Source organism: Puma concolor, chromosome D4, assembly GCF_028749965.1.
Source record: "Puma concolor isolate L17-30 chromosome D4, mPumCon1.1.hap2, whole genome shotgun sequence".
NCBI classification, from domain to species: domain Eukaryota; kingdom Metazoa; phylum Chordata; class Mammalia; order Carnivora; family Felidae; genus Puma; species Puma concolor.
In genome coordinates this window covers 74,106,230-74,122,436 of record NC_141679.1, presented here as the reverse complement: position 1 = coordinate 74,122,436, position 16,207 = coordinate 74,106,230, and the positions used below count along the sequence as shown (strand labels likewise).

Sequence of the window (16,207 nt, the reverse complement as noted above, 5' to 3'; positions counted from 1 at the left end):
TTAGTGTAAGTCTGTTTCTTTCAATAGCTTTAATCTAAGAAGATCCAAGCTCAGCTTCTTCCAGAATAAAAATGGGTACTGAATTGAGAATAAATCAAAGAATAGTGGCACAGCAATATCATTTGCTGTTTCAATTTGTAATCTGAAAAAAATGGTTTAATCATGAGTTGTGCTCTTTTGTCTTTGGTTTATTCAAGCTTCTCTCAACTCCACAGCCAACTTGAACTACTTGCTGCTGTCCAAGAACTTTTTTCTCTAATATAGCTCCACCTCACTGTCTCCAAGAACTAGGTTCAAGGTCTACAAAGTAGCTATAGTTCTTTTATGCAATTTTCTTGATTTGTAAAAACCTATCATTCACTTCTCTTCTTATCTTTATCCTTCTACTTCATCAAATTTACAAATTATTTATAAAGAATACCAACCAAAAAAAATAATCTGAATATATCACTCAAGGATAAAACTGAAAAAAAAAAAAAAATCTGAGTATTCCTAGCTTTCAATCCACAATAAAATCCATCTCCAATATTTATTTACCAAGCTGAGTGTATAGCTAGATGAAAAAATTAGGAATATAGTACTTCTGTTTATTTTGCAATTCAGGTCAACTAATTTTCTCTAACAGAGTTCATGAGGGACCCGTGCTGGAGAAGCACCTTCACTTTAGATAACAGAGTGATGAGCTCAACTACACAGCTGGAAACATAGTCAAAGAATTTTGAAGGTGCTCTGGTTGTACAACCTGGGAGACTCACTCACCCTCTCTGGAGCTGGTTCCTGGCCAGTAGAACGTGGAGGGCTACTGGGAGGGTGACATGAGATAAAAGGCTTAAAGCATCTAGCAGAGTGCCTGACAAGTGGTAGTGTTGTCATTCCGTGGAATATGAGGAGATAAAAGACGTTAGATCAGGAAAATCCAATGGATAAACTTTGTGGGAGAAGACACAACCAAAATATTATGCTTGCTTTTCTCCTACAAAGTATTCTAGCCAAGACCACATTCAAGGCCCTTTCTGCTTATCCTGTCTCCTAACCGAGAACACGAAGTGGCTCTCGACACTCATGTGTATAGTTCAGAATTGCTCTGGTTTGAAATAGTTCCTTCTAGCATAGACAAGTCCCTGGATCTTTCAGGAAATACAAGAGAAAGGTTTAGGATCTGACTACAGAAATCAATCAATCAAGCAAGCAAGCAAGCAAGCAAGCAAGCAAGCATAAGCTTCTACAGAACTTAGTTCATACAGAGTATAAGAAGTTTATTTCTCAGAAGGCTTTACACTATTCACTTTCTATCTTATCTTCAGTTGTATACTTGAAGTCAGCTATATGCCAACTTGTTTGTATTGCCCTGAATACTCTCAGATATGGAAAATGAGATGGCACATTCTATGCTGAATGCCACATAGCTTTGTATTTTGTTCTGTCTTTCCCTTTCCCCCACTTAGTAAGTATTGTGCAGCATTTATAAAAATAGGTTCTAGAACATCCCTGTATTCAAGGGTCTAATTATTTCTCAGTCTACTTCTGAGGATCATCAAAAAAGAAGTTTTCTCTATTCCTCTCAAAACAGGCACACTGTAAAGCACCGAGAGGGCCAGATTCTTTGCAAAGTCTAGCATCTTCAGCAAAATAAACATGAATTTATGAACAGAAGTTGGGAAATTGGCAAGAAGGCTAAATTCTGATGCCCATTCTGAGTCTTAGCATTGACTTTCCTTTTAATGGATTTATTCTAAACCTCAAATTCTTTTTTATTTTCCTGGTACTGTACAATGATGGATAAGAAACAATAATCATAGGGACTATGGAGATCAGACCCCACAAAAAGACTACACAGAAGTAGTCAGACATCTGCCACATGGTCCCTTTTCTCCAGCTCAGACATAGTCTGGAACCTTAGACAATTGTCTGAGACTGCCTACAGTGTTTCCTGATAAAGAAAATAAGGAAGAGAGTTTTTATTTTTAAAATGATAAAGGTCATGTTCCTCTTTAGATGTGTAAAACCATAAAACAAAGACAAATCTATCTAGTTGCTCTTCTGCTTTCTGTAGTCATTATTTTTATTGAGGACTTCTAAGCTTTCGGCAAGCACAGATAGGGAAAATTCAAGGTCACAGACACTATGCTACCATAAACAGGGATTCATGCTTATGGACTATGTTCTCATGATCAAGCAACCAGTTAAACTGGACTAATCCTGCCTTTTGATGACCTGTACGGGGTCAGCAGATATTCTGAGAAATGGCTCTGGCCTTGTTTCAAGTGCCCCTATAGGTGAACTTCAAAATTCTCTTGATGACTGTAATTCCACACTATGTTGTCCTTTGGGGAGGGAGGCCTTTAAGGAGACGCAGAGGTAAAGGAGAGATATAATGCAATAACAAAATAGGGTCTAGGTGTACCTCCATCACATGGCATTCCAGCCCAATATACTAGAGTTTTGTTTTGTTTTTTAAGCTTATTTATTTTTGAGAGAGAGTGCACACGTATGCGCGCTTGTGAGTGGAGGATGGGCAGAGAGAATCCCAAGCAGGTTTGGGGCCCGTTCTTACAAACTGTGAAATCCTGACCTGACCTAAAATAAGAGCCAGATGCTTAACCAACTGCACCACCCAGGCACCCCTACTAGGGTTGTTTTGAAAAAAAGTAGTAGCTCCCGGTAAATAGGAGGGGGAAATATAATGATGAACACATAGGGGAAGACCCTTCCCCTTGAAGGCTATATTGTTGTTCCATTCATCCCTCGGCCCTGGCCTCATTCTGATACCCCAAACTGACTGGCAGAAATATTGGTCATAATTGTATGACCACAATAACCACATAACCCACCTAACGCTTTGGATATTTTAGCTGCCTCTCCTTGGCCTGTGTCCTTCTTGAGGACACTGAATTTTACCAATTTTATTTATAAAAGGCTTGAGTAAATCGTAGGTTTACACAGGTTCTCAGCCAGTACTGGCAAAAACTTACGAAGTTCTGCCACATCAATGTACTAAATACAGTTAAGTAAAATTATGCAGTAGAGGTAGAGAGAAAATAGGTCAGGTCAATAAGAAAAAAAAAAAAGTAAAAGTCCCTAAAATCACAGACACACGCATAGAGCTGTCCCCAGATCAACTATGACAGGTGATGGGACATGATAGTGATGAGGGAAGGGAGCTTGGGGCAAGCTGAGGGCAAAATACAGGCTGGCACCCCATGCCCCCGCCACCCTGCCGGTGGAATATGTGTGATATTCCTCAGACACTCCCAGCTACCCAAGAACAAAGGAAAGGGGTTTAAGTGCTTGCCATGGTAATATGGGAAACTAAGGCAAATGAAAAATTAAATTCCCTTATTGCCTACAGCCATTGACAAGTCCTCGAACCAGCAGAGTGACCTTGACCTCCCTCTAGGATCTCAGCTGCCTCAAGGATAACACTTTGCTAGGGGCAAAAGAGAACCTTGGCTTAACATTGTCCCAACTTCACCGATCCTATAGATCCTATAAATCCTACAAGTCGATCCTATAAGTCCTATAAATCGACTTCCTTTATCTCAACTGCCCCAGGATATATGCTGGCAATCATACTCCAAGTTTACGCCAACACCCGTCCGCCCCCCCACCCTTAATATGCATCCGAAGGGTCTCATGACTGAGGTTTTATTAAATGGTAATAAATGGTGTTTACCTAGCAACAGCTAGCCCCTCAGGGTCCTGGAAACCTTGCTTCCAAAATTCCTTAGCGACTTCCTATATCCCTGATCCTCTCCCAACCTGAGGGTATACAATGAGTTACCTCTCACAACCCCAATGCAGCTCTTCCTGACCATGGGTCCTGTCCCCATGCTTTAATAAAATCACCTTTTTGCACCAAAGTCTTCAGGAATTATTTCTTGACCATAGGCTCTGGACCACCCAACCATCAACCCAAAACTTCATCAACAGGGCACTTGCTACGACTAAAGGTTTATTTATTTTTTTTTTTTAATTTTTTTTTTCAACGTTTATTTATTTTTGGGACAGAGAGAGACAGAGCATGAATGGCGGAGGGGCAGAGAGAGAGGGAGACACAGAATCAGAAACAGGCTCCAGGCTCTGAGCCATCAGCCCAGAGCCCGACGTGGGGCTCGAACTCACGGACCGCAAGATCGTGACCTGGCTGAAGTCGGACACTTAACCGACTGCGCCACCCAGGCGCCCCTGCTACGACTAAAGGTTTATCAATGGTCAGAACTCAGGAGTATAACTGCCAAAAACCCACCACTAACACTACTACTACCAATACAAAAACACTTAGATTTTTATCCTTTTAAAAATTCTTCAATGAAACAAAGGCTACTGTTGTCCCTTCTAACTTTTTGCCTTTGTTGATAATAAAAATAACTCCAAGCGATCATCTACAACAAATTCTCACTTTCTTTTCTTCATGGCAATGGCTAGGCTGATCTGATAGAACTGGCAAAGAATTCATGTAGTGATTGTTTGCTAATTTCAGTATTATTTTCTTTTTCTTCACCATCTAGCATAGTGAGCTCTACTACTTTGCACCATTCCCTGAAAGCGCTTTTCATGGAAAGAAACCAAACTAAGCAGTTTACATACCCAATAACAGCAGAGTCTATGTGGCTGAATTACTCATATATCAGACTGATGGGCTTCACCAAAGGTAACTGCCAGAGTCATAAAGGGGAAAACTCCTTCAAACAATTACATTTAAAACTCAAAGAGCCTTCATTTATGAGTAGCCAGTGATCTAGGCAAACAAGAAATGTGGCGTGGACTGACAAGTTTTTAGAAAAATAAAAGGAGCTAGGAATTAGAGTAGCTCTTTACTGAGAAGTTCCTATGTTAATAAAAAAGACTAAGAATATCTATGTTAATAGAAAGGACGATAACTCAGCTGTCCTGAAAATCTCATTCTAACTATCCACAGAAAACACAAGATAGCAGACTCTGATTCTATCTCATTCTAACCATCCACAGAAAAGACAGCAAGACTTGTAATCTGATTCTAATCAAAGCAAGATGAGCACTTTGTTTCCAGATACTGGTTCAAGGTCACCCTTTTCTATCATAAATTTCATCCTCCCACATCTCCGGTCCACCTTATTAAGCTGCTCAGGCTCAGCAAGGTAGATAAGAAACTGGCTGGGGCAGGACAGATCCCGGAGGAACTGATCACATGGAAACCTTTACTGGCAGAGAGGGCTATCATTTTCAACAGAGAGCACGCTAAAGACAAACTTAATTTTTAAAATACTCATTGTCCCATTTCTAGATCACCTAAGCCTTGTGGGCAAACCTGAATGAACCAGGCTATTACCATGTAAGCAACAAAATATAAAGGCAAGAGAACAAGTTTAAATGTGAAAGGGATGCAGGTGATAAACACTATATTGGGCAAGTAATTTTATATTTTATAGCTTCATTTTCCATAACTGTATAAACACTGAATTATATGATGAATCAAACTTCACCCAGAGCTAAAACTTAATTCTGTATTTTTTCAGTTCAGTTTCCAGAAGAATAGAATGCTTTTCTATCCCTATCCTTATTATTGGGTTGTAAGTTCTATGAGGACCCTGTCTTGTTCATTCATGAATCTCCTGCATTTCCTAACATCCTGCACACCGTAGTAAGTGCTTACTGAAATAAATTGTTTTTCTCTGTACTTCTTCCCTGGCAACTTAGACATAAGACAGACAAATCAATTTCTTAATCTGTTAATGACACACTGGGCAAACCTCAATTTCCTCTCTACCACTTTAGTGACTCTGAAATACTACGTAATAATATTTGATGGATATGCTTAGAAATTATTCAGTAGTTCTACATTAAGAAGTAGCAAAATGTAGTTGATATAGAAGTAACATAGACAAGTTGAACTTAAAACATTGTTTCTTTTTTTTAATGTTTATTTATTTTTGAGAGAGAGAGAGAGCACAGGCACAAGCAGGGGAAGGGCAAAGAGAGAGAGAGACAGAGACAGAGACAGAGAGAGACAGAGAGACAGAGACAGAGAGAGACAGAGACAGAGAAACAAAGGATCCAAAGCAGGCTCTGTGCTGTTAGCCGAGAGCCCTATGCGGGTCCTAACCTCAGGGACCTCGAGATCATGACCTGAGCCAAAGTCCGATGCTTAACCAACCAAGCCACTCAGGTGCTCCTGAACTTTTTTTTTTTTTTTTTTACTGTTTATTTATTTTTGAGAGAGAGAGAGCATGCGCACACATGTGCACATGCGTGGGGGAAGGGCAGAGAGCAGGACATAGGGCTGGAATCCATGAACTGTGAGATTATGAGCCAAGCTGAAACCAAGAGTTGGAAGCTAACCAAGCGAGCCACCCGGAAAAGTTGAACTTTTTAAGAGTTGGAAGGGGATTATGAATTCATCTAGTCCTACTTATTCATTTCATGGAAGCCTAGAGTATGAAACCACAAAGCACTTGGGAGAATCTAATATTTACATGTTCTGGCCTAATTTGCCTTCACGGATACTTTTATAAAATGTTTGGTGACAAATGTAAGGAGACTGTACACAAAACTCACACCTGTTTTTAAAACGGAAGGAAGAGGACATACTGCTGTTGACCTTCCAGTGGTGTGAAATGCTAAATCCAGATCCTTTATAGAGTCAAAATCTCTAGGGCACTAATCCTGGGTAAATGCCACTTTCTTGAAATGGACAGTAGAGAAAACAGACCAAACTGTAAGATAAGATCAACTTGAAAATACTTTTACTCTGCGCATCTACCCAATGAATAACGGTGTGGAACCTGAACAAATGGTATGTGGTATGAAGTAATGGCGTCCCTCACCATCTCTCTTCTCAGAACCAGAGGTGCTGAGAGCTTAAGCAATGCTATTTTAGAAAGCTCTGCAAGCGCCTTTGCTAGAACTTATTATCTATCTTCACTCCCTGCCCAGGACTTAAGTCTTTATTAAATCTGCCTTATTATTTACCCAATGTCACAATTTTGTATCCATTAAATGTCACAGTTTTGATCACCCTTCCTAATCCCAAGTACATTACAAGGTTCACCCAGACTGCTTCTGGTTTTGCCACCAGCGATTCTATTACAAACATGGGTTTTCCTAACAGTACCCCCTACCCCGTTCATCTTAATGTGATACACCAATGACAAATTCATCTACCTAAGGCATGGCTCTACTTATTTGTTAAAAAAATTCCACTGCCTACGAACCTCTCTCCCTTGTCTATTAACCTCCTTGTTCTGAGATCACAGATCTCTAAAATGAAGGCCTCAACCTACCTTTCTGCCTACACATACTTGGAGTTCCAGTCGAACAAGTCTAATAGCCCAAAGCTTTAATTGGACAAACCCCACACTTTTCTGTCTGATATCTTTGCTCACATTGTTTCTTCAGTCTGGAACGCCCATCCTTACAATCTCTAATGCAACAAACCCTCCTCGTCTTTCAAGGTCTCCTGCTAAGCCCTCTGAACATTCAGAGCACATTGTGCCTTTCCTAAGAACTCCAGCTTGGACTAGGTCTCACAAAATACCCTGAAATGTTGTTTTGATCTTTTCAATCTGTGCCTATTTCTGTCATCGTGTTGGTAGAACAGTAGTGAGAAAAGGTAGGAGACACAGTTGAATGGAGTACTTCTCCAAAATTCCTTCTCAGCTTAATCAACTGCAGACATTTAATGAGCTCCTCTTGAATGCTTCTCCTTCTTGGCCCACCCAAGGAGAGAAGCCTAGCTTGGACAATTAGGCCTAGAAGAAGATGCATGGGCCACTTCTTCAACTATATACAGACCACCTGAAATTGAAACTTGAATGCCCTCTTAATCTGTGGGTCATAGAAATCTCACGAAGAATTGGAAGGACCAATCACATGGAGGTCATTGCATGGAGCTCTGCAGTAACATACAAATTCTGTAATAACTGTTTGAACATGTCTAGGAACTTCTCAGGCTAGCGTGTTGCTCCCTTCTAGAAATATAATAAAGAAAAGCCTCTCTTCCCAGACAAACCAAGTACAGAAGATGTTCCACAGGAATCTGAATCTTGCTATTTGAGGGTGATGATGTTAACAACCAGTACTCAAAACTAAACCAGTATTTTACTCCAGGTACTATTTGCATGTATTTCTGGAGCTATAATTGCATTTTAGGCTTCACTCCCCTGAACTACCTACCTACTGTCTGCAAAGAGAAAACCTAAGTATCTTCATATCTAACTTTTGATAGTGGGTATGCTTACTTTATGCTCACTCTCTGGCATTTAGGTTTTTCTATCTGTTACTGACTTACTTTCCAGCCTATTTCAAACTAATCCTTTTTGCCAATATTCCACTGAAACTGATCTACTTACTTTTCCTGAATAAACTGAGCACTTTGACATTTGTATGCCTTTTTGGCTTGTGTCATTCCCCTAATTCCTCTCTCTCCCCCCATTTCCTGAATATGTGCAAACCATTATTAATTCAACATTTATCCAGTTAAATATACCAGAATTAGGGTGAAGTTAAAACATGGCCCTTGCTCTTCTGAGTTTACAATCTAGCTCATTCTTTTTTTTTTTTTTAATTTTTTTTTTTAACATTTATTTATTTTTTGAGACAGAGAGAGACAGAGCATGAACGGGGGAGGGGCAGAGAGAGAGGGAGACACAGAATCTGAAACAGGCTCCAGGCTCTGAGCTGTCAGCACAGAGCCCGACGCGGGGCTCGAACTCACGGACCGCAAGATCATGACCTGAGCCGAAGTCGGACGCCCAACCGACTGAGCCACCCAGGCGCCCCCAATCTAGCTCATTCTTAAAGGATTATTTAATATGCCATCTCTTCCATTAGGTTTCCCTTGGAATCTTGACAGAAGAAATCTCTTTTCTGAATTTCCCTGGCAGTCCTCTCTTATGGAAAATTTGACTTACAGTTCTTAAAATACATGATAAAAAACACCATTTTTATACAGCAAGTTCCTTAAGGACAAGTAAACTTTCTAATTTCTACCTCCTTACTGCATCTGGAAGAACATTCAACAAACGTTCATTCATTCCAAAAGTACCATCCATGTAGGTTTCAAGATCTACCCCCAGTGAGCCAGATGCAAAAAGACAAGATTCTTGCCTTCATGGGGCTTACTCTAGGAAGAGAAAGCCCTCATTAAGTATGTAAACAAATAATTATGTGTAAGTGTATATAATTACAAATCGTGATATATGAAATGAAGGAAATAAATATGGTACTGCAGCAGAGAACAGAAAGAACCAATTTAGATGGCAGGGGAGAGGCATGTGGAGAGAGAGACAAGCCCTCTCTAAGGAGGTAACCTTCAAACAGACTGATAAATAACTGGAGTTGGGTAGAAAGGTAAGGGAACAGCATCCCGGAGACAAGAAAAGAATCAAGGCCATTCAAGGTCAGTATGAATAGAACACAGTGAGTCATTTTAAGGGGACTATATTTTATTTGAAGGGCAACTGGCAGCTATGAGGGTAATGAGCAGGGAAGGGATATGATTAGATTTATATTTTAATAGAGTACTTTTGCTGCTGTGTAGAGTAACTGGCCTTTATTTGCTCTTCCCTAACATTTTCTGCTCAAGTTCTTCTGTGAGGTATTCACAGGAAAAAAAAAATCCTTATGGAACCATGGGCTATAATCCTCTGATTTGCCAGAAACCAGAAAGACATCTGTTAAAGCTTTAGAAGGATCAGAAGAACCTTCTGATGTCTGGGTTATAAAATGGTTTGAGGGTCAAAATTGAAGAATATTCTACAAGGACTATCTCGGGTTTTAAGAGCTTTTCAAGTCCCATGCCACCCTTTGTCAATGAGAGTTAAGCTTACAGAATATTGTTAAGAGCATGAGTTTGGAGCCAGATGGCATTCAAATCCTGGCTCGGTTAATTTCCAGCTGAGTGTCATGGTGACATTTCCTATAAAACTTCCCTGGGTCTTTAGGTTATTAGTGGGTACTGTGTACAGAGTATGCTAAAGAGACTGTGTCCAGATTTCAATAGTATTTGGATAAATGATTCAAATTTGGTAATGTGCTCAATAGAAAAATATGATAAAAGTAGACTAAGCTCTCTGCAGGACATGAACGGCAGACTGAGGTCCATGGCAAGTACTTAATAGATTTTTAGTGGGTTATACAATCTATATTATACGTGGAAACCTTCAACAGTGATAGAAACAACTCCATTTTTCCCTTATACCTTTTCAAAACATTAGCAACAAATCCAGAATTTATGTGATTCCAGTTTTTAATTGCTCCAATGTTTTGAGGACAGTGGAACACACATTAGACTGAGTCTAAGATCTGGATTCTGGTCCATGCAACTCCATCGCTTCATGTTCTTTCGGATAAAACACCTATGTCCGAATTTCTCAATTTTGGCATTACTGACATTTGAAGCTGAATAATTTCATTGTTGAATGAGCTGTCCTGTCCATTGTAGTACGTTTAACAGCACCCCTAGCCTTTACTCACCAAATGCCAGTGGCACTGTCCCAGTTGTGACAACTAAAAATGTCTCCAGACATTGCCAAAAGTCCCCTGAGGGGCGAAATCACCCTACCTTTCTGAGAACTACTTTGGTCTCGGAGTTTCAGTGTCTCATTCAAAACTCGGGGAAACACAGAAATAACATCTGTTCGCCCTTAGGGTTGTTACGTCATTCAAATGAAATAATGAATGGGAAGAAATACTGAGGGGGAAAAAGACCATATAACATATGTAAAAGCATTATTCAGTGAGTTATTATTATTGTTATTATTATTTTGAACTTTTTACTTCTATTCCACTCAGTTACCATACTGTGTAATACCAGCGTCAGGGGCACAATCAGTGACTCGACACCCACACACAACACCTGGTGCTCATCACAACAAGTGCACTCCTTAATTCCCATCACCTGTTTCACCCACCCTGTCCACCTCCCTTCTGGCATCAGTGAGTTATCATCATGCTGAGTGATCAATAATGAGGCTGAAGAAAACTATTCACATCTTGCTTACAGGATGCATCGTAAGGCTTAGGTTAAGGCTATTGTGCTGTCTAATACACCTTCTAGGCATTCAATAAATATTTGTTGATTGACTCTAAGTCTGGGTCCAATAATCACTTCATTTACTTTTGTGGCATGTTCTTAGGTCATTCTGCTGAGCTACAACAGTGTAGTGTGCTTCCAAACTTAACGGCACTTGAAAGATGGGCCTGGGTTAAACGAGAATGGCTACGCATTTTGCAGATGGAAAATTGAGGTACTCAAGGTTAACAGACTGGCTGAGGTCATCACGTGGCAGTCAGTCTGGTGGCAGTCTGCAATTAGAATCCAGATTCTGACCTCTAGCGCTCTATCATTTGTGCCATGGCACTTTCATCCACCCACCTTGTGTCTCTGTCTCTTAACACAAAGTCAGCTATTTTGCTTTCCAGCTGCAATCCTGGAAAATTGCGATAAGGAAACAGAGTTGCAACTTTTTTTAATTAAAAAAAAAAAGTTTATTTCTTTATATTGAGAGAGAGTCAGCAGGAGAGGAGCAGAGAGAGAGAGAGGAAGAGAGAGGATCTTAAGCAGGCTCTGCACTCTCAGCACAGAGCCAGACCTGAGGAACCGTGAGATCATGACCTGAGCTCAAATCAAAAGTTAGAAGCTTAACCAACTGAGCCACCCAGGCTCTCCTGGGGTTGCAATTTTTAATGAGAGAGGTTTACAAAGAAAAGCGGACCTATTTTTATTGGGAGGCACACGTGGTTATTCCCTGTCTTCGGGGTAAACCAGTGCCAAGTTATCCAAGCGCCTTGCCAAGTCTCTAAGTCCTTGCCCAGTAAGCTGCCCCGGAGGAACTAAGTCTACTGTTAGCTACCCCTAGAGCAGTTGCACTGCTTTCTACTGTGCTACGGCATACAATTCAGGCTAAAGTTGTAACCTACAGTAATCCTGACTGTTCTACCTCTACATGGCTCTAAGTAAGGTGAGAAAAGACTTCCACATAGCCTGAGCTCCAGGCCACATTTCAGCATTCTGTTAAAATTCACGCAATCCCAAAATGCCATCATTCTACTATAGGTTTTCCAGTGTCAGAACCAGAACTCTTACAGAATAACTTGTAAGGGCACCTGGGTGGCTCAGTTGGCTAACTGTCTTGACTTCAGCTTAGGTCATGATCTCAGGGTTCAGGAGATCGAGCCCCACACTGGGCTGGGCTCTCTGCTGTCAGCGCAGAGCCTGCTTAGGATCCTGTCTCCCTCTCCTTCTGTCCCTCTCCCGCTCTCTCTCTCTCTCTCTCTCTCTCAAAAATAAACATTAAAAAAAAAAACAACAAAATCTAAGGGGCACCTGCAGGGGCTCAGTGGGTTAAGCGACCTACTCTTGATTTCGGCTCAGATCATGATCTCATGATTTGAGCTCTGCGTCCAGCTCTGTGCTGACAGTGCACAGCCTGCTTGGGTTTCTCCCTTTCTTCCTATCTCTCTGCTCCTCCTGCTCCCTGCCATGTGCTCTCTCTCTCTCTCTCTCTCTCTCTCAAAATAAACAAACACGAATAAAGATTTAGAAATAAATAAAATAAAATACCAGATCACCTCTAATTATTATGCCTCTGTACAAGCTTTCAAATGCTGAATATCGTCACAGAGTCATCACTCCCAACCAATCCTCTGGATAAACTGCAGCCACCCTTAATCCTTACCATTATTATAATTTGAAAGAATACTAGAGGGGCGCCTGGGTGGCGCAGTCGGTTGAGCGTCCGACTTCAGCCAGGTCACGATCTCGCGGTCCGTGAGTTCGAGCCCCGCGTCAGGCTCTGGGCTGATGGCTCAGAGCCTGGAGCCTGTTTCCGATTCTGTGTCTCCCTCTCTCTCTGCCCCTCCCCCGTTCATGCTCTGTCTCTCTCTGTCCCAAAAATAAATAAACGTTGAAAGAATACTAGAGAGTAAAATCAGGAAATTTTGGTTCTAGCCTAGGTTTTTCCATTATTTCAGGTAATTTAATCTTTATGGACACAGTTTCCTCAGTAAAGAAAATAACTCATCTTTAGGGCCTATTTCAATTAGAAAAGTTTAGGTATACATAATATTTTTCAATGAGAAACAAATGCATATCTGTCTTTTCTAGATACATTGTGAATATTGATATGCTTTAGACATTCTAACATCTCAGTGGCTTTAACACTTATCAAACACATTTCAGAGCATACTGTTCATATCGCCCTGTAACATTTTCCAATTCACCAATCTTAACCATCTCTTTTGAGAGATACCTTGCTGAAGCAGAAACAGTTAAGAGCAAGAGCCCTCTTGGTCTGGGAGTCAGCCTGCTAACTGTTGAAACTCAAAACAAGTTACTGAAACTTTGTGGGATAATAGATCCATAAAAACCAGGAAACAAAATCTCATAATATTTTGAACATCAAAATGTAAAAATACATATGAAAGTGACTGGTACATTAATCACATAGAAAACAGTGTTCATTTCCTCCTAACTCAAGAGTTTCTTTTAGTGTGTCCTAGGACCGCCTGAATCAGAATCATTTAGGATATCTGGCAAAAAATGAAAATTATAGACCCCACTCCAGACTAGTGCGTCTTCTCTCAGGGAATGTGCCTCAAGATCTAGACATTTATCAAGCTATATAGGCAATTCTTGACACCCTAAAATCTGAGAACCATAGTTCTGAATTATAGAGATGTATAAAATAGATATATACTACTCAGAATCTAAGGACTGGATGTTTAAGAAGTGAGAGCTTAAAGAAAAGAAAGAAAGGAAAAGAAAGCCAAGATTCAACCAGGGACTAAAATAAAGCATTGTTTGTTGTGATGTTCCAAAAGGGGAGAGCTAGCCTACCCTCACTTAAAAGGTACACATACCATCACCTAATAATCAAAGAACTTTCTGGGTTAACATTGAATTTAATACCAAATGGCTCATCTTTGGGATTTGAGAGAAGTTTTCCCACCTACTATGTGAATAAAATCTCTGAGTTCCGGATGAAGAGGAATTTATACATCTCTTGTAGTTTTATTTTTCTAGACTAGTTGTGAAATATACTAACTGAACTACTTGAAAGACAAACCTCAAATAGGAAATGCACTGTTTTACTGTCTAAAAACCAAACGAAAACCAAAAATCACCCCCCCACAAAAAAAAAACCAACCCCAAAATACAAACAACTAGACCCACAAAAAAACCAAACCTCTGTGTGAAGAAATTGTTGGATATAGTTCCCAACATGATTAATGAAATTAAGATGGGCTCCCAGGGTCTGTTCCTAACCAACCATTAGCTCCTGCATTGAGACCGGAAACTCTGAGATCCTGAATAGCCTACCAAAAGCAACCAAAAAAATCATGAGCAGGAAACTGTGGGCAGAAAAGGTATTTTCCCTTTCTTTTTTATGGTGGCTCTCCAAGTACACAAGGGAGTATAGCCATTCCCCTAACTGGTAAGACTGTACCTACTGGTTGTGGGCCCTTGGGCAAATTACTTAATATCTCTGTCCCTCAGCCTTTGTAAAATCAGGGTAATAAAAGTAGCTACCTCCTAGGATTATTTTAAGGACTGCTATAAGGAGCTCATTAAGGTGATAGCATAGTAAAGAAGGCAAGTTAGCTTCCTCAGAGATAGGGATGTCAGTAGCACTGACCTCATCACAGTGTGCACCCAAACACATAAAACCTCTGAATACTGTATTGTATTACTTTTTCATCTACTGTTCTTGGCATAAGGGCAATTTTCTGTCTTTGATTTGTCTTTCACCCCCTACTCCATAGCTAGTCTTTCTTCCTAACCTTCTCATTTTGGGAGTTTTTGGGGTGAGCTAGTGAATCCTAGCCACTTACCTTCACACACAGGGTCATCCTTCACCTATGTTGAATTGGGTGGTCGTAATTGCTTTAATTTGATCCTAATCTGCATCTCTATTCTTTGAATGTCTCAAGGGGCACCTGAGTGGCTCAGTCAGTTAAGCGTCCCTGAGGTCATGATCTCACGGGTTTGTGAGTTCAAGCCCCGCACTGGGCTATGTACTGACAGCTCAGAGCCTGGAGCCTGCTTTAGACTCTGTCTGCTACCCCCCCACCAAATAAATAAATAATAAAAAAAAAATTGGAAAGGTCTCAAATCTTCACACTTCTTTCTCCACGTCTTCTAATTATAATTATAAAAGATACTTTCTATGAGTGGTTTCCCCACCAAGCAATTAAATTCTCCAACACCAGCTGGGTGTCCTACAATTCAACTGAATTCTGACACTGCGTGGAGACAACATCAGATTCCACAGGTTAAGGGCTTAGTCCTATAAGACTGCCCTCCACGTCAGATGCCAACTACAAACTTAGGTTGTTGCCTGTGTTTCCAACTGGATATAAAATCAAAAGTCTCCACAACCCTTTCTCTTTGGGTTCAGTTAATTTGTTAGAGCAGCCCACAGACCGAACTCAACAGATTACAGATTTATCACAAAGGATATTAATACAAATTAGTAGCCTCATGAAGAGAGGGCAAGGTCCGGAACAAAGGAGCTTCTGTCCTGGTGTTTGGGACCCGGCACATGTAAGCATTCTGGATTCCCAAGCTAAAAGCTCTCTGAACTTGTTTTTTTTCTTTTTTTAAATGGAGGTTTCATGACAGGGGCACGATTGATTAAATGATTGGCCACTGGTGACAACTCGATCTTCAGCCCCATTCCCCTCCTAGGAGGTTGGGGGCTGAAAGTCCAATTCTCCAATCATATTGGTTTGCTTCACTGGCAACCAACCTCAGGAGACCTCAGGGCTTTCTAAAAGTTACCTCATTAGAGTTGGATAGAGGCCTGGGAGGAAGGGCAGGCAAGCTGCTGGGTAGGATATAAAGGTAGAGAGAGGGTAATATGGTGTGTGGTGGGTCCTTGAAGCTCCAGGAATATTTAGTGTTTTGATTTCACAATCAAAGAAAAACTCAATAAAGTATAATAATTTATTATAAACGTTTTCAATTATCTGCACATTAGACTGAATGGTATAATTAACTCCTATGTACCCAATGCCCAACTTCTACACTTAGCAACTCAAGGCCAGCCTGGTCTCATCTATACCCCATTCATTCCCATGGCCCACATAATTTTGATGCAAATCTTGACTATTATGATATTTTATTCGTATGCATTTCCACATCTCTAAAAGAGGGGGACCTTAGAAAAAACAAGAGAAAATACAATACAATTAACTCACCTGAAAAATTAACAATTCTTTATTCATC

General features: G+C 40.5%; 1 protein-coding gene across 2 annotated transcripts in view; it reads right to left on the bottom strand.

The window, feature by feature from the left end:
* SLC31A1 (solute carrier family 31 member 1) overlaps positions 1-16,207 on the bottom strand; it is a 42,054-nt gene that overhangs the window by 11,186 nt on the left and 14,661 nt on the right. The window lies entirely within an intron of this gene.